The sequence below is a fragment of the Grammomys surdaster genome, unplaced genomic scaffold (assembly GCF_004785775.1).
Source record: "Grammomys surdaster isolate TR1022 unplaced genomic scaffold, NIH_TR_1.0 234, whole genome shotgun sequence".
Classification (NCBI taxonomy): domain Eukaryota; kingdom Metazoa; phylum Chordata; class Mammalia; order Rodentia; family Muridae; genus Grammomys; species Grammomys surdaster.
Genome location: NW_021604679.1, coordinates 1,766,392 through 1,791,018, shown reverse-complemented (window position 1 = coordinate 1,791,018; position 24,627 = coordinate 1,766,392). Strand labels below are relative to the sequence as shown.

The window sequence follows — 24,627 nt, the reverse complement described above, 5'->3', positions numbered from 1 at the left end:
AAACACATTACTACAGTGTAACTGTATGATTTTTTGTGAACATAACTAAAATAGCTACTTCTACCCAAACTATGTCTCTTGGTAGGGAGTATAGATAATTTTGTGTAAGTATTTCTCTCAAATCTTTATACTTATGCATACTCTAAGCATACTCTTACATTACCTACTCTTAAAATATTAATTTTGTTTTATAACATGGAACTAAAAGAGAGAGAAAAATCCAAAACAATAGCATTTTCTAAAACATTGGAAAAATTTATCTATGAGATTTTATAAATTATAGTTATCTATTTATATCATATTTTATAAGCCAAAAAACTAATGACTGATTGCATGTATGAAGTATGAGATGGCCCCAAACTCAACAGAACAAAGAAAGAGAGGAAGTTAGATAGGTATTAAAAACCACATTTAAAAGATATAGAATGTTGTTTTATTTTTCTGAAAAAAAGTCTGTTTAGCAGGCAACACTACATGATCTAAGTTCACTCATTTTAAATGTTTTTTTGAATTTTAAGAAAAATTAAATCTCTGATTTTTGACGAAAAACATGACTTTAAAATTTCATTGGCAGAGTCATATACAAATGTTCCTTATGGCTAGAAAAATAGAGGACCAATTTCATTTTAATTTTAAATTATTTCAAATTACACAGGACATTAATGGCAAAATAATATCTAGATTCTTGTTTTTACTATAAAGATTTACAATTTTTGGTATTTTGGGTGTTTTTAATTCCAAATAATTAAGGAAAAAATAAAACACACAGGTTTTCCTCTGGCTGTCCTCTACTTGGCTGCTCATCTTTCATAGCTACATAATTTACCAGTTATATGTCAGAAGCTGTTACAAAATGAGACGTCAGATGTAAAATTCCTAGTTAGCCCACTTAAAACTCATCTTAAAATCAAGGGAGGTGAGGGAGCCTCAGTGATCACAATGAGATCTTCATTTACATATATAATATGGTGACAGTTGTGGTAAGACATTGAAAGAGTTTTCTTTGACTAACTTTGATGGCTGACACTTGGAAAACCTACGTCTAGCTTCCCTTTCTGTGGAGCCTGTACAAGCCAGTCCTTTACAGTGTGTCTTCGTGTTGCATAAGGTGTGGGTAACAAGGCTATGACATCATGTTTTAGAATCCTGTTTACCACATTCCCCTCCTTTTATAAAGAACCAGGTATTAGAGTTCTCCATGCATCAACGCATTCACGTTTCGCACTCCTGAGCCGTTTGTAAGGATGCTTTATTTTAAAATACTCTGAGAGACTCTTAGAACTATGCTCAGCTTGGTATGTGAAGGAAATTCAGTGAATACAATCATGGAAAGGAACACTAACTTTGGCATTAGTTTTTTGTTTCTTCATTTTGAGTGACGTGTCGACCTTTAAGAAAAGAAATGAATGCATTTCTGAAAAAGTTTCCTATTTGTATGTGTTGTCAGAGATTTGCATTAACCATATGGCGGTGCATTCTGATGCAGACTTGTCAGGGATCTTTCTGCACCTAGCCATTAGAGCATAAACCTCTGTCATCACTTAATGTCTTCTCGTACACAAAATCTAAGAAGGAGAACATTAATACACATAGGCAAGATGAATTACTTTCCTTTGTAGATTCCTTAGTAAATAAACTACTTGTGAAAAAGTATATGAGGACACACCTGTAGAAATTTACAACTTAAGCAACAAATCTTAACATTTAAAAGGAAGAGACATAACTGATGGGGTATTCATGCAGATTGTCTTCGGTGTCCATTTATAAACTGCATGTTGATCCAACATTGGGTAATTAGTATCCAGTAATTAATATTGACTCAAGACAATGGCCTCACATGAACCAGAGAAGAGACTGAGGCATATGAAAGGCTCCCTTCTTTTCTATCTTCTATTCAGAGTTTATCACAAGCTCCAGTAAACATAATCACTGATTTTATTTATGCTAGATGTACAGGATAATTACAATGTTTCTTTTAAAAACCATATTATTGATGCATAGCACATTTTAAATAATTTTTAGATATATTTTGTAGACAAAACCATGTATTCAGACATCACACTTTTATTATAGAGTACATTAAAGAGTATGAAAATTGACCCTCAACTTCTTATTTTATTCCAAGCATTACAAACGTCTGTGATGTTGTTTCAATGAGGTTTTTCTTTCGTTTGTTATCTTTGGCTACTTATATTCATTAGCTGCACTCTTCCACTGCAGATAATTACATAGTCAGTGTCACACACTTGGCCATTTTTATTGCTGTTTTTCCAGAATCCTGGTCAATTTATTAAGAGTCTTTCAAAATCCTCATGTCTGGTTCTTGTTATGCTTATTCAACAACTAGGAAACACCTTGGTTAAGGACTAAGAAAGGTTGCTCCTTTGGAAATGCTATGACTCTCTATGGACCTGGATGGTATAATGATTCTCTATGGACTTCTGGTTTCCTACCAGTGACTGACAAAAGCTGAGCTAGATTTCCAAGATGTTTACAAATCTCTAAGCCAATACAGTTAGACCTCTCATTGTCTGATGACTTCTGAGCTCTCAAAATAATGTATGTTATACAATGTTTCTTCCTTTGAAAACACAGTCGCATTTATATAACGATATCTGCTTTCATTTATTTTGCTCTTAAAATTTCACTGGGCTGTATGTGTCTTCTGAGGATCAGTTTCTACCCCAACCTTACTGCTTTCCAGTGGATAAATGTCATCTGTGAAAATTTCATAGTTGAACAGGTCAAATAATTCTGATAATATATTTCACTGATAAAGCAAGGGAAGTGAAGAAACTGTGCCACCCACAGGTAAAGATTGTGTTGAGTAGGAATCACTCTCCAGGACTCTGATCATCTGGGAATACTCAGTAGCATAGCAACGAGGGATAGTGCTCAACTGCTATCATTGGAAAGTCATGGTTTGACCCAGAGATTCCCAGGTGATGATTAGATGGTAACAGGAAGAATGAAATAATGAGTATTTCCAATGTATTATGAAATATACTAGATTTTAATTTGGCATTGGCACTACTTTTATTACAGGGAAGCTAATCCTTGAATGAATGATGAGAACTTTGCCAAGTTTTCACTGTGAAATTTTGCAATGCAAACTTGCTTAAATTCCTTGTTCGTGAACAGCTTGCCTTGTAAATTCTGTTGGTTCAGACTATGCCCGAGGTAACCCAATTTACAACTGTAATGAACAAAGGCTTTTTCACTCTGGGTATGACCATGGAGATTTGAACTTAGACTTTCAGGTGTCAGACATAGAAATAATTTCAGAATCAGGACTTCAGCATGAGTAATAGGACCTCATGGAGGAAAATATTATACCAAGTGATTCAATTAGTGATTGTAATATTCATTTCAGTAGTTCTCAAGATATAAAAGTTTTTACTATGTTGAAATTATTTTTCTAGTTAGGTCCATATAAAAGATTTAATTTGTTCCTGTAAGACATGATAATCAAACAACCATTCAAAACAAGCTATGAATTTGACAGCCACAAATGTCTTAAATCTATTTGTGCCCAAACTATCTATGCTTCTAAAGTAGTCGACAAACATAGAGCAGATGCAAATTGAATGGCTTTTGTAAAAACACAAATGCACACAAGACATTGTTAATGGTTACATTTGGACTTGAATCCCATTACTTCTGTCACTTTTGAGTGTATAGGTCTTAATCCTCTTACAAGACATTTTTAAATGGAATGTTAAGCTAAAGAAAGAACTGCATTGGACTAGAAACTGCTGATGCCTATTAAAGTGTTCATAAAATGCAACAATTTGTTAATCAAAGTAAGGGTTCATATTTTTAAGGTCAGTCATTCAAAGTGAAAATTCAGTGTTTAAGAGATTTAGTTAGTGAAATGGTGCAATATTATTTTCCATCAGAAATTCAAGAGATTACTAGAGGGTTAAAAATTGAATCTTAGCTGGGTGGTAGTGGTGCATGCCTTTTATCTCATCACTCTGGAAACAGAGGCAGACAGATCTCTGAGTCCGTGGCCAACATGGTCTATAGAGTGAGTTTTAGGACAGCCAGGGCTACACAGAGAAAACCTTTCTCAAACCACCCTGTCCAAAATAATCTAGGGATGTAGTGATGGCTCAGTGGGTAAAAGCAGATAAGACTTATAGAGGACTCAAGTGTGATTCCCCAGCATAACACACTCCCAAGATCCCCCACCCCCACCCCAGAAAAATCTCAGTGTTCTTGGCATTAATTTGGGCAATTTATAGGGAACATGATGAGTCTGACTGTCTGCCTCAAATATCATTAAAGTTAATTACAACTGAGGAAAAGATAAAATAAGCCACTCTTTATGAGCAGAGTATATAAAAGTAGAGAGACAGTGATAGTAAGGTGGATAGAATACAGGAGTTCAACAGTAAAAACAAGCTCTGTGAACAATAGCAAATTTCAAAGCAACAGAAAGCAAGATTCATTGATGATGGTCAGCTGAGAGTTTCCCTAACTCTATAACCCTATGTGCTACTAAGAATCATCCTCCACATTATTTTATATTATTTGTGTAATTCTGGGACTTACAGATACTTAATTCCTCTTGTCATCCTTTAGAATTTCAATTATTTGGCGTATGTTCAAAGAGACGCTTCTTGAGAATGTCTTCTCTTGACATTTCAGACCATTTAGGTGTATAAACTGACTTCAAATTTCAGATTTTTACAAATGAAATGTCACATAAACATAAAGAATATTGGTTTATTCTTTAAACACTGACAAAGAGATGCATGATCATAACAGCATGGGACTGACTAAAGATTCTGCAGTATGTTCATTATATTACCCAAAATCAAGAGTTTTTGGAAAATGTTCAAGCGTAGACTTATTTGTTTCCTCTAAGGCAAAAGCTGATTTGAATTACAGTTTCATGTCTTAAAGCCTTCAGTTGAACACTTAGTAAGTCACAAGGGAGGTCTTATGTGTCTCATCAAATTTCTGAGTAAACCAAAATTTGTTAGAAAAAATTCAATCAAAGAAATAAAGAGGTTTGAAAATTCTAAGGTTCCCAGTTACATATTTTAACTCCTAAAATCTCCATGAAATCTCTAAAGATAATATTGTCAACATATCTTTCAGACAATAAGAGCATGAATTGTATATATTCCCACTGCCTTATCCAAGGTGATGCTCAATATTTTTGACTGAGTCATGTGCTTAGATTCAGCTTGGCCCTTTGTAAGGATTTTATTGGGTCCATTCATTTGAATGAGATAGTCCTCAGGCTACTGTGAATGACTTATAGAGAAACCTAATACAGGTGTAAAACTTATAAACATTTCTGATAGAAGCATTACATCAGTTTAGATGGACTTATAGAATATTGCATATTGAGTGGGTAAGGAGATTAAAAAACCAAAAAACTAATAAACTGTGAGGAAAATTGACTGGGCATCACACAGGGATCCTTGAACAGATGTAACTACTGTAAAAGTAAACTGTATATTTAGAACTAGAGAAAGAATCAGACATTGCCCTTACTTTTGTACCCTTGACGTACTCCAGCCTTGCCTTCAACAGGTAGGTCCAATCCAGTGGTCAAAAGAAATTAGTTAGACAACAAAATTAAGAGTTGTGAAACTGGGAAAAGGACAGGTAGGGAGAGGGGAGAGGACAGACATCAGAAGGAGATAAGAGAGGGAGTTGGGAGGAAAGAGTAACCAGAATGAATTGCAGATACCTATGAAGTTGTCAAAAACCTAACTTAATAAAAAAAAAGTTGTATATTGTTTGCATGGGTCATAGGTTATTATGGTGTATATTAAGAGAGATCAGTATACAGAAATATCAACAAGCAAAGTAATTTGGCTTTTCTGTGATGTTTAAACACATCCCTTCTCAGTCTTCCCTGGAACAAAACACATTAGACATCTGACACGAACATCCAAGTATTGATTACCCATATGAGATAAAGCTACATCCTTCCTTGAATTAATACCAGCTTTCATTTTAAAATGCATTACTGGTTTGATGTTGTTCCCACCTCACAGCCTCACAGTGACTGAAAATAAAAACAGAAGAAAGCAAATCAAGGTCTAGTCTGAGCCCTAGGTATTACAACATTTGGGAGTTATTAATTAGTCACTATCTTTAAGTTGCTTAATAGGATTTATCTGAAGAAAGTATATGCATATATATAGTATAGATATATACATATGTATGATTTACTTGTATATATATTTATTTATTTACTTATATTTACTTATATATTACTTATATATACTTATATATACCTATTAACTTAATACTTATATATGCAAATATATACATATATACATATATACATAAATATGAATGACTTAGAGAGTATCTAATAGTATGGGACATGTGCCTGAATGCTGTGATATACACTTAAAAGATGGTAGATTGTTGCAGATGATGTGGAAACAGCAGCAAAGAGATGAGTTCTCTTTAGGAGTTCTTGCCAAAACAAACTGCTAGACCACACCTTCTGTTCTCTTTAGTGGGATTTTTATCAACGCTAATGTTTGCAACCAAATGAGGTCCTATACCCTTATGCCCTTTATGTTTCCTTGTACGAACAATTTTAAGAAGGCACAGTCAAGAAATTAACAACTTCATGACCATCATTCTGATCATTTTTGTCATGAATTTTGATTACTAGTTTCTATTCTCATTCTTCTGGGTTTTTGTTTTGGTGTGTGTGTGTGTGTGTGTGTGTGTGTGTGTGTGTATGTGTGTGTGTGAAGGAGATATGTCGATGTAAGTGCAGTTACCCATGAAAGGCCAGAGACATCAGATCCTCTAGAGTTGGATTCATACGGAGTTTTGATTTACCCAGTGTGAATCCCTACAACGTTTTTGAGCTAAGATGGTTTCCCAGCTAAAACACATGAAATTATTTTATAAAGAAAGTAAAAGTAAGGCCGACAGCAAACAAATGATATGGAAGTCCGTTGTGGGGCATTCTGATGGGAGAAGAGGCACAGCGCTCCCAGGGCGTTCAGAAATGAAGTCAACATAGCTAACAGGTCATAGAGAGATTCAGGTGCACAGTGCTAGCCTTAGAGTGACTTCAAGTGCCATGAGAAGCATTCTTTACTAGTCTGCACGTTTCTCTCATTTCCGTGGAAGTGACACTTCAGTAGGTTTCCCAATAGCGACCATAACAGGCACAATGATGTGCTCTCTGGAGTGTGTTCTCCCTTTCTGACAACATAGCTGTTTTTCCCTAATGAGCCTTTTGTTGTCAATGTGGCTTTTTATTAGCCATTGCTGAACTTACCGTTAGGTCTTTGTGTCCTCAGATTATGTTCTTGAATGTGCTGCTGCATTTCTGTGCCTTAGTACAACCAGTTTCAAGAGATTTGACTAACTGGCCAAAGCCTTTATATGAATGAGTAGCAAATGCTTTTATGGGATAGAGGTTTCCTTTACTGAGAGATTAATGAAAAAAAATAAGATTTTTTTTAAATGTTGTGCCTTGAACCCAAAGCCTTGCACAGGCAAATGGACCTGTTCCTGTCAAAGGAGAATTGTATTCTTCTCTTCCTTTTTTTGGCTTTGGTTTTGTTTTGTGTTTGTCTTATTAAAGGAAAATGCTAGCTCTAGATTAATGAAAATACTCAAGGAAGAAGTTAAGAAATCATCTTAACAGGATGAGTGTAGGAATCAACCTCCACCTCGATTCCTGATGTGTTTTAAAATAATAAAGGATTTAAAGATTTTTAGTATTTACAAAAATTAGTAAAGTACAAGAAAAAGAAACTTATTAAAGTTATTTTTTATAGTGAAGTTTAAATTGCCTAGTAGAACAAAGGAAGGTATAAGACATGTGTCTTTCTTTTAAGTCTTAACATATATTTATCTGACATATTACTATCATTTTAATAGACATTATCATTTTCTTTAGAACAATGAATTTTGAAAACTATAATTGATGATTCTTCAAGAGGAAATAAAGATAATTTTCCAAATTAGAGGGTACTATACACATATTATTGAACCAATTTTTTTAAGTGACACATCACAGTAAGCTTATGAGATACACATGTGCAGTGTGTTGTCGATATGAGCTCCTGTAGAGAAGCAAACATTTGTTTCAAGAGATGTATTGTTTGAAACACCTGGCCTTCTTGAGGCAGTAAATCATGCCCTCTTCCCCACTTATACTCAACAGCAGTGAAACAGCAAAATAAATGGAAATAGATTACCACTATCATTCCTTTTACAGCCAGATATTTTGTTTAATGTGGCCCTTACCTTCTAGAATGTAGACTGAAAAATTGTATCATAGGATATCTCATGAGTTTACTGTGATGTTCCACTTAAAATCCATCTAAAAAGTTACACATCCTGTAGAAATATCAGTTCCTTAGGGTTAGGAGAGAGTAAATGCAGATGGGACGAGACAGAGACAGAGTTAACGTAGAGAGTGGAAAAGGGCATGACGGTATTCACGCTCACATTTCCAGGTTTTCTTTACAAACTTCCTTATTACAATATACGTAGAATGTGGAGCAGAGTGAATGGAAGAGCTAAGAATGTTTGGTTGGTAGAGTTCTTTACCCAGGGAATGTTAGGAGTACGAAACATGTCCTCAAAGGTATTTTATAAAAATTAATAGGCAGACATAAATTATAAAAACAGTGTTTTAAAGAGAAAAACAAAAATGTGAGCTTCAGTTCTTTACTGACATTTTAAATATAGCATGTGAGTGTGTGTGTGTGTGTGTGTGTGTGTGTGCATGGTGAGAAGGAATGGTCTTACTACCTAGAAGAGTTGAAGTAGTTCCCAGAAATTTAACCACAAAGAACCACTGAAAAATTACACCAGACACCTATACAGTCTATATTTTCAAGAAATGCCACTGTGAATTGCAGAGATATAACTAATTGATCTTCCTTACAAGCCAGCCTTGAGAGGATTGCTTTCTCAAACTACTCTGTACCCCTATACCAACCGACTTATTTTTTTTTTTTGAGAGAAAGTAGTTGTTGACAAAACATAAGGTAGCTAGTATACAGTGAGAGAAGGCATTATGACACATGGTGAAATGATACAATAGGTCAAACAGCATTCGGGTAGGAAATGATACATATAGATTTATATTTAACAATTTTATATCCCTTGTATCCCTGGGTATAGAATTAAAAGTCCGATCAGATGCAATCAGCAACTATGTCTTCAGTGTCTTCTTTTGCTGAGGTCTCCAGCTCTGGTGGAGAGTCTGCAGATGATGATGGCTGAAGCTGGCTTGAAGGAAGTGGCAGGTCTGGAAGTCTCTGTCCACAATCAGCTGCTCTGGCATCTATAGGGTCCTGTAAATACCAACCGACTTATTAATACCATCAACAAATTCAGCATAGCATTTAAACACACTCTTCCCTTCTATTTACCAATAGGAAGTCCCAGTAAAATTATCTAATGTGGATGCTTAAATAATAGAATATGGGGAAATATATAGGAACATACCTCATTATGTAAAAAACTACTTGAGATTCATATGCTATAAAGATGTCTAATTCTGTTAAAAGTGTTTTCATCTGCCAATCCAAAGAGAAACTCTCTAGCCAAGTAGTTTTAGTATATATTAGTTTGTAGAGCATTTTTTGAGGAATCTTGCTTTAGTTGTGAATTTTTCATTACTTTCATCCATTCTCTTCTTTTCTTGGCTATTCCACTAGTATCGATCCTTTGCTATCAAGGGCAGCTAACAGCAGATTGGCCATAGCATACAGCTGAAATAACTTTTAATATGGCCACAATTCAGAGCATTTTTTAGAGGTGTAGAATTGAGCATGAGGAAAGCTAGCCCTATATGCTGGACTAATTTTAGCATAAGAACATAGATTATACATTCAACAGACATCTATTGGCTTACCTGTAAAATGATTCTAAGAAGGAGTCTGGGGCTGATTGACCAAGGTTTTCAAATATCCAAAGCTTGTCAATATTCAGATAGCCATCTTCAAGACATGGAATCTTCTTGTGTTCAGTTTTTTTTGAACAAAATTAACAGAATTTTTCATGACGTGGGGGCTGAGGGATTGCCTCAAATACTGTAGGTGATGGCAAACACCAGAATCTGTAGGGTAGGCCAGTTATAGGCTGGAAGACAGGAATAGCTGTAGTTTCAGTGTAAGAGGAACCAGGGGCTGGCTAACTTCTCATAATCCATGCATTTTACACAGCATCCCCTCTTCAAAGTGAAATTCAGCAAACACACAGATTATGTTCTTCTGGGATTCCCCTTTGTGCCACTGCATGTGATTCATTAGCACAACTGTGTTTTGCAAGCACTTTTATTAGAGAGTTGACAGCCGTTAGAAGATGACAAACCTAAGTATGAGAGGATGAAGGTTACCTTTGAAAAGATGATTCAGGAATTCATTCAGGTGAGGTCCTCCGGATTTCCTGAAATGAGAAACTAGGGTTGGAGTATGAAATGTAATATTGTTAATTAAGGAACTAAAAACAAGTAGCTATTTCCCCTCCTTAGCCCTGTCCTTATAGACAAACCAGTCAGTGTAGTCTTACACTAATTAACATTATGCCTGCAAGTAGAGAATATACCTATAGTCCACATGGGGAGAAATTTCACTAGTCATCCTTGAATTCTTAGAAGCCTGCACAGAAAAAGGATGATGATGCTCATTCCCAGCAGCTCTCGTAGCTGTTCTTCCTTGCTAAGGATCCAGTTTCCACAAGAATATTTTAAAAGTAACCAACAACAACAACAACAAGAATTGTGCTTTTGTATATGTAGAACACAGTGTTCTTTTGCTATAAATTGGAACAGATCAAGAAATTTATAGTGGAGTCACAATTATTTGCACATGGGAGACAACATATTGGCTCTCACTAGAAAAACAAAAAATAGAAGAACAGTTTTCTGCAAGGGTCTTTAACAAGTTCCTTTGTACACACTGATCATGCAAAACTCGAAGTACATCAATGTTCACATCTCACTATACAGGCTAAACCCTGACTACTTTAACACACTTAAGGGGTGATAGTGTGTATCCCTCATATCCTGATTGCAAGAACGTCAAAGAATGGTTTAAGATTATGTCATTTCTATCTGCAAGAACTTAAAGCTGGCCATGCGGCCACTCTGCTCATTGGTATGTATTACTTGGTGACTTCTCTAGTCTACTTTGGTCTTTGAGAATTTCTCTTGGTTTCTAAATTATAACCTGAAGAAAACAATAGAAATAATTTGTGTTTTAAGAACACATGTCCACTGTATATCTACGGGTGATTAGCTTCTATAGAAGAGTTAGAACCCTCATCTATAGAGAGTGTAAGCATATAAACAACCATAGCCCAAGGTTTCCTATCATGTGGAGCTGTTGCTGGTTCCATATACCTTTCAAGTTTGCTTATGCTATTTCCTCCTATTGAAATGAGTTTTTCTTACTTCATTTTGAGCATTCATATGCAGTCCAACTGAGGTTGAATCATCTAATATTCATCTCCCCATCCATGATTGACAAATCGAATCCTCTTTAAAGTCCAATAACTTTGTAGTTCTATCCTGCTCATGGTACTTACCGTATTTCCCTTTTGTAGTATCTCTGCATCTTTTGAAGACTGTTCCATAAACGGAGGTCTCATTTAGTCAACAGAAGCCCTTGATATAGTGAATGCCAAGTGAATATTTATTGAAATATTGAATCAATGGGTAAGGACTTAGGGGAAAAACAACCATGAAGACATCAAAGAGGTAATCCTATGACTGAAATATCTCTAGAAATATTGAAAGTATCAAGTTCTTTTTGCCTGAATGATAGCATTCAAAGAGCCTTATTTATTTCAACAGTCTGAAGAAAAAAACCCCTTGTAATTGAAATTGAGATCAGAGTTGTTTGATTTGTGTTATATAAATTCATTTCCCTTAATTTCCATGACTTTATAAGTCTGTGTTCAACAAATGGCCAGTATTGAAGATAATGGCATCAATCATTACAGAGTACAAATGATGAGCTCATCAAATAAGCCATGGGAAGCAAACAGACGTTTTAAAATAGAAGTACCATTATCTGACCTTGAGAAGAGATGACTGGGCAGTTCAAGAAATAAATATAAGCCAAAGTGGTCGTGTTATCTCTATACTTCTGCATCTGATTGTTAGCTATTCCTTTTCATTCAACAAATATTTATTGATCACATACTTAACTCCCAGCAGTCTTCTCACTGCGGAGGAGACAATGTTAGACAAATAGTTAACAAGTCCCTAGCTCACCAAACACACACACTAGACTATAACCATATATGCCATAAATACTGAAACGAGAAATCAAAGACCAGTGAGGGTGAGCTTTGAGCTTATCTACATATGTGCAGACAAGATGCACCTAAGAAGTATTTTAACTAAGTCATGAATAAAAAAGTTTGGGGAAAACATCAACTCCAGATCTTTCTGGACCAGACACACAAATGGCATGAAATGCAAACCTCATTATGGTGAATGGGGAAGAACAAAGAGGCCATCATAGTCAAAACAGAGTGACTAGGAAAGGGATGGTAAGAGGCATAATGAAGAAGTGCGTGGGCAGGTCATGTAGCGTACTTAGAAGCATGGGTAAAATTAGGGGTTTTATTTTAAAGCTACTAAAGAGTTTGAACAGTGGTCTGTGTGATTTCTCTTTTGTGTCAACAAGACATCATGACTGCTGTTGGAGAACAGGTCCGGAGGGATTGTGTAAGGGTGACGCATGGAGCCCACTTAGAACACTATGCTTCCCCAGGGGGTGCATAGCAGTGTAGATGTCAAGAAGTAGATGGAGTTTGGAAATAGTTCAGTTAAATTGGCACCAAGGTTTTATTTTCCCCCAAGACTTGTACTAAGTAAGGTTCAACTCCATGTAGATTTAAGAAGTGTCCTTATGAGAAGGTTCCATTGTGTTACATTCTTAGGGTAATTATTCTCCAACTTATTCCCCAGGGAGATCAATGTCAGGATTAACCCAGTTCTCAGAGAGGCCTGGGTGACATGCTTTGTGTCACAAGTCATGCCAGATCCCAGAGCTTCAAAGCTACTATTCTGTCCACCAAATTTCACATTTTCCTTGTGTTTTTATTCTACATATCCAAGAAGAGATTTGAGTTAATGTATGAAATATTTTTAGCAGAATTTGGAAATTTTTTTGAATTTTAAATGGCTGGCTTCATAAAGAACTTCTAATTTGTTTTGAGAAAATGGGCATAATGATTTTCAGCTATGTTTTGGATTTTGTGTACTGAAAATCCATGCACAGCAAGTCATTTTGAGTATCTGCAGCTAGCATTCTGTAGAGGGCCATGCTGAATCTCTGTGAGCCATGTTTTCTGTGTTTCTTGGGTTTCAAATATGTGTGTTTCAAATTTATATAGTTATAAAAAGGGTATCCAGAGATACATTAAACAAATTTTAAATGTTAACATGTAAGTTTATTGCAGGTTCTGGTTATTCACATATTTACTTATTATGATACATTATCCAAGGACATGATTCTTTTGTATCAAAATACTTCTTTAACCAACCATGCATTTCTTGAACACATTAATATATTTGCTAAACGATTTCATTATAATGACCATACTGTACTAGACAATGCATATTATTAGAACAACAGAGTTCCTGCTTATTCTTTTCTTATTATTCTTGACTAAAATTTTAATAATTTTTAGGCATTTTGGTGTTTTGCATACTAGAACATGATACAGCTACTCAGTTTTAATCAGAAAATATATACTGGTCCTAAAGCCTTCGCCTCATATACATGTGTGTCATTGACTCCACCACACACAGTGTTCATTTCACATACTCTTGGAGAGTCACCTCTGACTTATGGAGATTCTGCCTCCTGAGTCAAATATTAACTTCATTCTTTCTGTAGCCTCCTCCTCTGGAAACTCAATGTGCTGTGCACCATTTCCAGCCTTCATTGGCTCCGCCAAGAAAGAAATAGAATAACAGAGAGTTGGACATGAAACATGCTTTCTAAATAATCAGTGAAGTTCAACCTAACAAGCCTCATCCTCCTCCCAAAAAAGCAAAGCAAAGCAAAGAAAACAAACAAAAAAAATCCCAATCTTTTGCATTTGCCATGGGAATCTAAATAATTGATTATTTAATGATGCTTACCAATGGCTTATTCTTAAAGTAAAAGAACTGAGCAGCTTGTAAGTGTTCAAAGATAATTTTAGCCCCTTCTCTTCTCTAGTAATGATGTGTTAGGTGTTTCTTTATTCTCTTTAGGGTATTTTCTGGCTTTTTTTTTTTTTTTTTTTTTTTTTTTTACAAATTCTATCCTTAGTATTGTTTGACTCACTGACCAGAGGAAGTATGTAAGTGCGGGAGGCAGAAGAGTGTAGAGAGTAGGAAGTTCTTCTTTTCTTCTGCCTGAAGTTATTTATGTTTAGTAGAATAAGGGAGAACTGCCTAGAATGGAGAAGGAAGCCTCATCAGTTGTAGACTATACCCTCAGCCAGGAGAACCAAGACCAGGCGGACCATTTTCTGTGAGCACTGCCATTCATTACAAGATGTGTGTGTCAGTTTTGTTCCAGTGAAAACATAGTTTCTCTTTAATGTTACCGTGTTGGAGGGAAGGGAAACTCCTGTTTTTTCTTGCTGCAGAGGTACTACAGTGGATGCACACACGTTTGCTAAAATGTAGTTTGTAATAACTTGTTCTGTCAGAGGTATTGATGTTCCATTCTGTCTTTTTGGAGATAATGTTTATGAAATTCCTGGATGTTTAAGCACTGCTGCAAATTTTATATTATTTTTATAGAAGAGTTGAATTTCTTTTTTTCTGATAATTCCAGTGGGTACAGAGAAGAGGACAATAGAATGTGGTAATATTCTTCAGGCCTAGGGTCTAGCAGGTTCCAATCCCTTTAAAATTTCAATCTTTTAAAACTGCAAATATTTAAATATTTAAGTTTACTAAGTCTATAACAAGCATAAAAGATATTTTCTCACAGAACACCAAGCCATATAAGCAAAGGCTTTTTAGACTACAGGTGGGAAACTAGTAACATAACATGAAAATAAAGAAATTCTTTGTAAATATAATGTACTGTTAATCAGTACTATAATCCACAGTGTTAGGAAAAATTTTCTATTAAAACATATTGCTACATGATGAATAATAAAAAAAATGATTAAAAGAAAATATAAATAAAATGTTAATGGTTTTGCTTTGAACATTTTAGCGAAATAACTTTTAGTCTAGAATTATAGGACTTAATACGATAAACCACAGAGAGGAGGCAGAATTTCGTCTTCCAATACAACTTTCTTCCGAGATATAAAGATGACTATTCCTACCCTAGGAAATGTGAAAATCCAGTGAAGAGATCAGATTTGCCAAATATATAGGCACACAGCCTGTTTTTAAGAGTCATTGGTACTTAGGTAGGGAACAAAGAATCTATAGACACAGGCCGAGCTGCTTTGCCTGCTCGGCTTTAGGTGGGAGTAGGCATGCCCCATCTCCCTGTAGAGCAGAACTGAAAACTCAGAGCAGCTGCAGCCCACACAAAATGGTGCAGCACCCATTCCATTCAAGAGCTGCACGCGCAGTCTCTCCTTTTCTCCGAAGGAAAGCGCATGTCTCATGTGGGAATACGTTTTCAACAAATCATTCACCAGGCAGCAAGTAAAAATTGAGATGAATCACGTGTGTTCGGATTTTCTACAGACTATTCAGAGACTTCAGAGTTCATTAACATTGGGACTTTTTTCAAGTAACATTCATGTTTCTTACATAGATTTAAAAACTAATAATAATACAACCTGTAGTTAAAATTGCCTTCTGAAATTGAAATGTCTATAGAAATTTTGTCCAAAAAAAAAGAATCAGGGTTCAATTAATTTTTCAAAAAAAATATTAGAAATGGGTTTGTTATGAATACTTGTTAAGTCACTAAGACAAATGCTATATTTTTGCTTTCTAAAATTAGAATTTATAAACATAATTTTGCATGTCTGGCAAAGTGGATTTGATTCTATTTGTAAGTGGTGGGAAAGAGGCAGCTGGAAGAAGACATTGATTGGCAGCAATGAAACTTCGCTGGCAAAGATTACAAGGGAGACAATTCTTTTTAATGTATCTTGAGTAGATTCTGTTATTTATCATGGGAAAAATCAGTGCTATTCTGATATTTAATTACATTATATATGTCCATTCCTGACCTATAATTATACCGCCTGTAAAATTTTAATTGTTAGTTCAGTGCAGGGCCATTACAACCATCAGTTGTTTATGATTGAAAAGATGTTAAAAATTACTCCTCGCTCTTAATAATTTCTGCTGCTAGCACATTATTAGCAAAATAACATGGTTTCTTCCTGTAGGCTCAGTGTATATTACAGGTTACAGTGTTTGGAAAAATGACAAAGACAGGAAATGTATAGGGATGTGGTCACTAAAATACACAAAATCGCAAGACAAAAGGATCCCTGGAATTTGAAAGAACATCCCTATTTGGGGCTGTGAGACAGTCTTAGATGTTTGTTTGATGATAAGCAATCTTCAGGAAGAACAGGAAGGGAATGTCCAAACTTCTGAGTTATCTGAAAGAAATACGTCAAGGCTCTAGCTACATCACCCCTCTTCCATGTATCCTGTTCATGAGGATTGCCCAGGTCCCAGTTGATACTTTTCCAACTACAGAAGCCTTCTGGCTCCCATTACAAATTCATTCTGTACCAGATGTGCTACATTGTTGTTAAAGCTAATTCTTGCCAGCTTCCTTCTACACCCAAGGATTTTTACCTCTTTCAAGTACCTACTAAAGAAAATTTGTACATGACCAAATAGCAGAAGGAAGACTGGGGAAGCAGACTCTTGGTGGTTTTGAGACAGGTTACTGAAAAACAAATGAAAAGCAGAAGAAAAATAGAAGAATAGAAAAATAGAAACTATCTGTCACTCGCTGGAGGGGTGAACAAACAGAAGAGTGAAACTCTGGTGTCCATATTGTTTGAAACTGAGATGAGATTATTTCTGTATACCTAAATGAGGAGTTTGCTTCATAAATCTTAGCTCTTTGGTCATGGGTCTTGCATATTTGAGTCAGTAGACCCTGCACTGAGCTATGCCCATGGCCCCTTTTGATATATACATTTGTCCAAGTCTGGGGGAATACATATTACAGTTCAAACATTATAATATTGTTTTCTTCTACATATCACTTTCAAGAAGTAAAACAAACTTTATTGTTTTGTGTCCTGAGGTGGATTCTCAGTCTGTAGCCCAGGCTGTCCTAGAACTCAACTGGAGACTAAGTTCATTTCCAAGTATAATGATTTTCTTTGCCTCAGACCCCTAGTGCTTGTATGACATGGGTAGCTACCACTAAATTATTAGTACTTTCCTACACCAGCAAGTTGATATGATGTGACAATTATATGCAAGGCTTTTTGGGGCGGGGGAGGGTTCTCTTTTTAAAATATACTAAATTTCCTCTGTTAACCTCATTGAGGGACTAACCCTTATCCTCTGATGGAGCCAATGAAAGGAAGAAAATGTTCATCTTCACAGCCATCAACAGTTCTACACAACCTGAGAAACCAGTCTAATCAGGTCTTGGTGGCTTTGATCACTCTGTTGAACACTAACTCACAGCAACTACACACTTCTTAGGACAAATCATTTTCACAAACGAACGTCTTTAAATATCACAGCATGAGCATATGACGGAGTGAGTTATCCTGCAAAATAATTAAAATTTCTTCCTCTTTCTTTTCTTCCTTCTTCTCCTTCTTTTCTTCTAATTTTTCCTCCTCCTCTTCCCCTCTCTCCCTCCTTCCCCCTCTCCCTCTTTCTCTCCCTCTTCTTCCATAATCTCAGAGTATTCAAACCCAGACATAGTACTCAATTTACTACATATCTATACCTCCAGCCCTCATTTGCTTTCATGTAAAATTACATTAAGTAGTTAAATTAATAAATAATAAACTTTGTACTTCATTTTAAATGCTTCCAAGAAGATCTTTACTTTAAAAACAAAGGAACATATTTTAGTCTTTCTAAAACATCAACTAATAAATAGCATGAATCTGTCTTTGTGGAGATCTAAGAGAATACTACCCTATTGAAATTTTACTAATAATCAGTGCTCTACATTGTCCATCTTATCCTTAACAAAATATATCTTAAATATATAACTTTAATTTTTGTGTGTCTTTCTTACCTTTAGGCTTTCTAAAATTTTACATCCTGAAAAATTATCTTATATGTGATTTAGCAAAACTATATCTTTATTTTTTCCAACTTGACAAAACCACATTATTTCTCCAACTTAACTGTTTTTAAATACTCATTTCATTGCTTACAATTTACACATATAATATAGATGCTAGATAGACAACTTCAGACATATTCACTTTGTTTTATCCATATTCACATACACACACACACACACACACACACACACACACACAAACACAAACACACACTAAAATATTTAGGCCCATTTAACTTTTAGTACAACTTCTCTGCTTTAAATATATAGGTGCTGAAGCGTTGGCTAAGATAACAAGGTTTTCGATTCCAGGGTCATCTATGTGCATGCGCATTACATATGCCCTGGCATGTAGAACATTGTCTAGTCTCATCTTTCTGGAGCTAAGGCCTGGTTTGCTGGGAGCAACCAGCAAAGCACATGGCTGTAGCTCTGTGGTACCGTGGAGATGTGTTTTGCTCTGATATAATGGCCAACATGCATTTTCACTTACAATACACGGACTTAATAAATGAAACTGATCCTTACTTTTGCTAGCTTCCCTTCTTTTCCTGCTCATCTTACAGATGTAGGAATAATACACTTTTAATTGGGCTGAGTCTTATATTTAACCTTTTGAGAGCAGTTGCCTTTCTCTCACAGGCTTTTTCCCATTAAGAGAGGAAACAATTCACTATAAAAATTCAATATAAACTAAAGCAGCTAATTCTGCTTTTGAAGTTTCAAACTTTGAGAATGAATTCAGCATTTCTAAAAAGAAAACAGGGACACCATCCATCACTTCCGTTTGCTGCTTTCAAGGTCAGGACTGGAATCAGACAGTCCCCATTTTTTGATACAATTAGAAGATAAAGACCTGTCAGTTCTCAGAGAGCTTAGCCCAGAGCTCTGTGCAGAAGTGGGTCAATCGCCCTGCCCTGTTATCTGTCTAATTAATGATGCATTTAGTTTGAGACTCATAATTCTACTCATCCACTTCCCCAAACACCTTACATGTACACCAATTCCCTTACTAGGTATTTTCATCTCCCAGAGGGTACAGTAAAAACGGATCTTAAAAATATTAAAATAATACTTTTAAAATACATTGTCTTCCTTCATAATTCCTTGCCATTTTTCTGCCTAACTATTAACTATGTCAGTTGCCTGAGATCACTTGCAGAAATTAGACTAGGGGAGAAATGGCTGCACTCTCCCAAGCATGTGTTTGGACAGTCAGGAATGGAAAATGGATATTCATCTACTCCCAAGGATTATGTGAGCACATATCTCATAAGTATTTCTGGTCTGAACCACTTGGGTACCAAAGGCTGCTTTTGCTTCTTTGTTTGTTTTCTTTTATGTTACTGTTTGGGATTTATTTGTATTCAAGAGCTTCCTGCTATTAATTATGGGAACTGTATTTTCTTAAAATGTTAGGGACACTCTTGTAACTCTTGTTCAAACACTTCACGCAAGATACTAACAATATCCTTAAGTTCCACAAATGGTCGTTTGAAATACATTGTTTCTTCTACCCCTCAACTTATCTCTCCCTGAAATGAAAAGACAGTAAGGGTAGAAAGCTTCTACTCAGTTAAATGAGACATCAAGATGTGAATTCTGAACCTAGTCACAAAACTGAGTTGCAAAATTCAATTAAAATAGTAAAGTGTTAAGAGACAAAATGTATTCTAATGTAAGTCTACAGACAAGGAAAAATACTGATTGGATGCTTGATATATTATTACAAAGCTTTTCTTATAGAAACATCTGCTCAGTCCATGCTAGTATATACTCTGTTTTGTCTCAGTGTGTCTCTCTGCTTCACTGTGTATCTGTCTCTGTATCTCTGTGTTGTCTCTCTGTGTCTCTCTGCCGCTCTGTCTCTGTGTCTTTCTGTCTCTGTCTCTGTCTCTCAGTCTCCCTGTGTCTCTGTCTTTGTCTCTCTTCTCCCTCCCCTCCCTCTGCTCCCTCTCCATCAGTCTCTAAAATATAAGCAAATATATTTGCATACATTAAAATCATAAAGAACCCAAAACATCTGGAAATTTTAGAAGAAAAGCAAAATAGTCAGGGGAGAAAATCCAGTTTTAAAATGCAGATGTTTAATTGTGCTGTCAGTTTTGTTACAAGGGCATAAGAGCAGAAATAACCAGAAGCCAATGGCGGAAAATTAAAATACTTTCAGGAGCCCTTGCCAAGGTAAAAGCAGTGAAATTGGTAACACAATATGGACAGGGCCTTTCTAGACTGAGGTCTGAAAGTGTTACCGTGTGCAATTTCATAAATTAGCCATTTCAAATAAAATCCTATTCATTAAAGCACACAATAAAAGTTTTTCATACTCTGTCTTCCCTTCGGTCATCAACATCAGGCAGTTATTCGGGGTTTGTCTTTCATCAATGACAAGCTCTCTTCCCCACCATTCGTGCTCCCTTTCTAAGACTCTCTGATAGTGCTGAGTGGCCAAAAATTACAGATGCAGGACAGCTGACAAATGACTGCCAGGCCCCTCCCCCAGAGCCCTGGCAGTCACAGCTCCTGCCAGAACACGCCTGAGCACAGCACGCCTTCCAGACAAAGACACCAAGATTCCATTTTCTCAAGGAAAAATAGATTTCATGTGTAAAACACTGGTGAGAAAAACTGAAAGCTGACACATATGTTCGGTCTCCAAGAGGCGGGGCTGAATCACTCTGAAGGCTCAAATTTCACTTGATTGCATCAAAGCCTAACAAATATTATTTAACTTAAAAGTGTTTCAGGCTGTAAAAAAACGACAGGCAGTGGGAAGATATTTTATTTGTTGAAGCACGTGGTTAAGAAGGCAAAAGAATCTTGGGCTTAGTAGAGATATTGATTAGAGAGTAAGAATTGATACTTGCTCACTTCCTAGAGTCTACAAAGTAAGAAGATTTTTTTTTTAATTAAAATCTTATTGAATCAAAGGGTTTAGCAAGATAGTATTAAATTCCTATGAGTATGTTTCTAGTGAAAAGAATCTCCCCTCAGCAGCCCCAGGATATCATTACTGGAGAGGGAGCGAGTACTTTATTACACATGAAACCTTGGCGTCTCAGCCTTGCCAAGCAGGCAGGTTTTGTCTCGTGGGCCCAGAGCCCTGGCATCCACCACAAAGACCATCTGCTTGGCCTCTCCATCATGCCAGGCAATGTATAGGTGCAAAGGCCGGGGTTGGGAGACAAAGAACGGCCGTCTACTGAGCAAGGTTATGCTTTTATTCCTGTCTGCCTGGAAGCCCATCCCTGCTACTCAGATGAGTTCAGTGTTTGCAGAAAACTTAGCTTAATATACTTAAGAAAGTGAGCCCTTAACAGGTTAAATATAATTAATAGTAGCTGTCAGGGGTAATAGACCAAGAAATTGCACTGGGGATATTTTAATTTTTTTAAAAGTTGTATAACAAATTTTTAAAAAAATTAACACAATTTTTACTTTCCTGTACCTTTTACAAGATCCCGCAATTCTTAAATTTCTTTAGCTTCTAGAAACGTCAGGGTAGGAAAGAAAGAGAGAGAGAGAGAGAGAGAGAGAGAGAGAGAGAGAGAGAGAGAGAGAAGGGGGAGAGGGGAGAGAGGGGAGAGAGGGGAGGAGGGAGGCAGAGAGGCACTACAAAACACTTTAGAATTAAAAAAGTGGTATTGTAGAGGATACTGAGGCTATTAGGTAACTGTATAACTGTTTTATATAAACTCTTTATTCACACACACACACACACACACACACACACACACACACACCATTTTAGACTACCTATTATGATCAACTTGGAAGGATTTTACCATCTTAAAAGGTACTACTAATATAAGTCAACAAAATTGATACTTCATATGTGGTGTTAAAATGCCCCACCTAAAGGGGACTGAAAACATCAGCATGCCTGTGGGAGACAGACGCCAGCTCGGTTGGAAGCATAACTTTTATTCTCAATTTAGCCACGTCGCAATCTTCCTTTGATGCCATCTCAGGTCTCCTGCCTGGAATATAAAGAATTCTGCAAGTCGAAGCTCAGTTTTAGAGATCAATCCCTGGAGGAAACCTTCTGCTCTAAATGCAGATGTATGTGCTGAGAGGAAAGGAGATATTTATTGTTTTAAAAACTTAAACATGCAGTATGCTAAGCGGCTCGATGTCTCTCCCGTGCATTCAGTGGCATAAGGCAGTCCAGGGCTCCACATGGGCACCACTGCAGTTCGGATGGGTGTGTGTTCCTCTCACACTATTTCAACGTTCGATAATATGAAGTGCAATACTCTACTTAAAAATTTCTTAAAGTGTACACTCCATGTTTACTCAGCCCTGTTGACTTTCTCTGTCTGCCCTTGAGCACTATTCTTTTAAATGTAACGGAATCCTTAAGTGACACAGGCTGAAGGGGAATGGCATGATGGGAAACTTTCAGCTAGAAAACAGGCCTCTTCAGCTCCTCCCCACCCGGGGAGCCTCTGGCAGGAGGACATGTGGAGGGGTTAGTACCCTGACTCATAGTGCCAGCCAACAGGGTCGTTCTTCCCTCCTTAGCTGGATTCTAAGAGGCCTCCCAGAGCTCAGCTCCAAAAGACAGTGAAAGGAAACCATCCCAAGAAAAGGATAGGCTTTGTGAGGTCTGAAGTTTGACCGCCACAGCCACAGTCTTTGGAAATAAAAATAAGAGAACTACATTTAAAGAAAAAATACACAATGAGCTACCTAAGAAAATTAGTAATTAGCAACAAGAAACAATAATTTGGGGGGATGAGGCATTATTTATTTCTTTTTCCTTTTTTTCTAGTTTGCTAAAATTTTCCAATTCAATATTGAAAGGAAGTACTTTTACATTCAAATTACATTACTGAATTGCAATATTTCTTTCCTGAGAACTTAAAATTTCAATAGTGATCACAGGCTGAAAGAATGCTATAGAAATAGCATGATGTCACTAGGTAAGCTAACTCTTCAGAGAAATGAGATGATAAAACACAAAACTATATATTTAAGATATTTTAGAGTGCAGGTAGGTTTCACTGATAATTGAAGCATTTAAAATATTTTAGATACTGTATTTTAGTACATTATGGATGGGAAATACACAAGATTAGTTTTCTGTGGAAAGGAATATTCATAATTAAATCATAGTCTGGAGGTAGCTAAAATTGTTAGCTTACCTTTAACAGGGACTCTTGTTACTGAAAAGGTGTGTTTATGCAAATTGGGAACTTCTCTGATGCTAAAATTAATCATAAGGCTAGCAAAGTATATGATGGTCAAAGCTAGCCATCCTTATGGACTGTTGGAGAGGAAGTCATCCCCATAGAAGGGTAAGAAAGAGCTTTTGATAATTTGCCCGAGTTCAAGAGAAGGTCTTTTGTTTGTTTGTTTGTTTTGCATAGGCTCTGGACTCAAGGACCAAAAATTCCTATGAAGGAGAATGAAGGCAGCCCCATCTACTTGTTCAATGACAATCCAGTAGGAACTGCAGCAACGTGCATGTCCCTGAAGAACTTGAAGAGGTTGGTTCCATGTACCCTAAAATTAGGCTGTAATTAAGGTTCATCATTTCTTTGAGGTCCCTGGAAACACTTTGTTCTCTACCTGTCCGACTTTCCTCTCTGTTTTTGCCCAATGCCTCCATGTACACACACTCCAACATCTGTATTCTCCCCTCTTTTCTCTCTCTCCCCCTCTTTCCTCATTCCCTTTCTCCTTTTATTCCCCCTTTTCTTGCTCTCCTTAGCAGATGTCTTTTATAATTTATGTTGTTTACTATCCTTTCATTAAAGCTAAGCTGCTTCTTCGGCAGCCAGAGCACCTAAGTACACACTAGAGGAGAGTGATGCGCAGGAGCCGCTCCCTGGTCTCATCAGGGCACTTCTAATAAGCATCTTGGTACCACTGAATGCAAAGCTGCATTCAAATAACAGCTTTCATCTTCAGTCTTTGTAAATATAAAAGTAACCCTTGAAGCCCTTTGAAGGACCCAACCAAACATCATACACAAGAAAATAGATCAGCAAGGCTTTGAAAGACATGTTTATGTAAAATCTGTAAGGCATCTCACTGTCTTTATCAAGCAAGACATCTAGGTAAATGATGGCTTTTAATAAGACACATGACAATCTCAATTATGAAGATCATGATTATGTGTTCTCTGTGCTGTTTTGTGTTCCCACCAGAGTGTTTTTCTTTTTCTTCTTTTTTTCTCACATCAAAAATTTCAAGACTCTCTACAGTTCTCTGTATATAAAATGTATTCACAAAGCTACGGTAGCTTTTGTTTTGATTTGTGTTGTTTGTTTTTAGTAAAACCACCCCTGACACCCTGAACCAAACCAAACCAACCCAAACCAAACCAACCCAACCCAACCCAAAACAAAACAAAACAAAACAAAACAAAACAAAACAAAACAAAACA

The 24,627-nt window shown here is 36.4% G+C and overlaps 1 long non-coding RNA gene across 1 annotated transcript in view; it reads left to right on the top strand.

Annotated features, from left to right (window-relative positions):
• Positions 1-24,627, top strand: part of LOC114626401 — a 58,640-nt gene that overhangs the window by 8,594 nt on the left and 25,419 nt on the right. Inside the window, exon 2 of the long non-coding RNA XR_003712233.1 lies at positions 23,606-23,725. This is a non-coding gene — a long non-coding RNA (uncharacterized LOC114626401). The remainder of the gene's footprint in view (positions 1-23,605; positions 23,726-24,627) is intronic.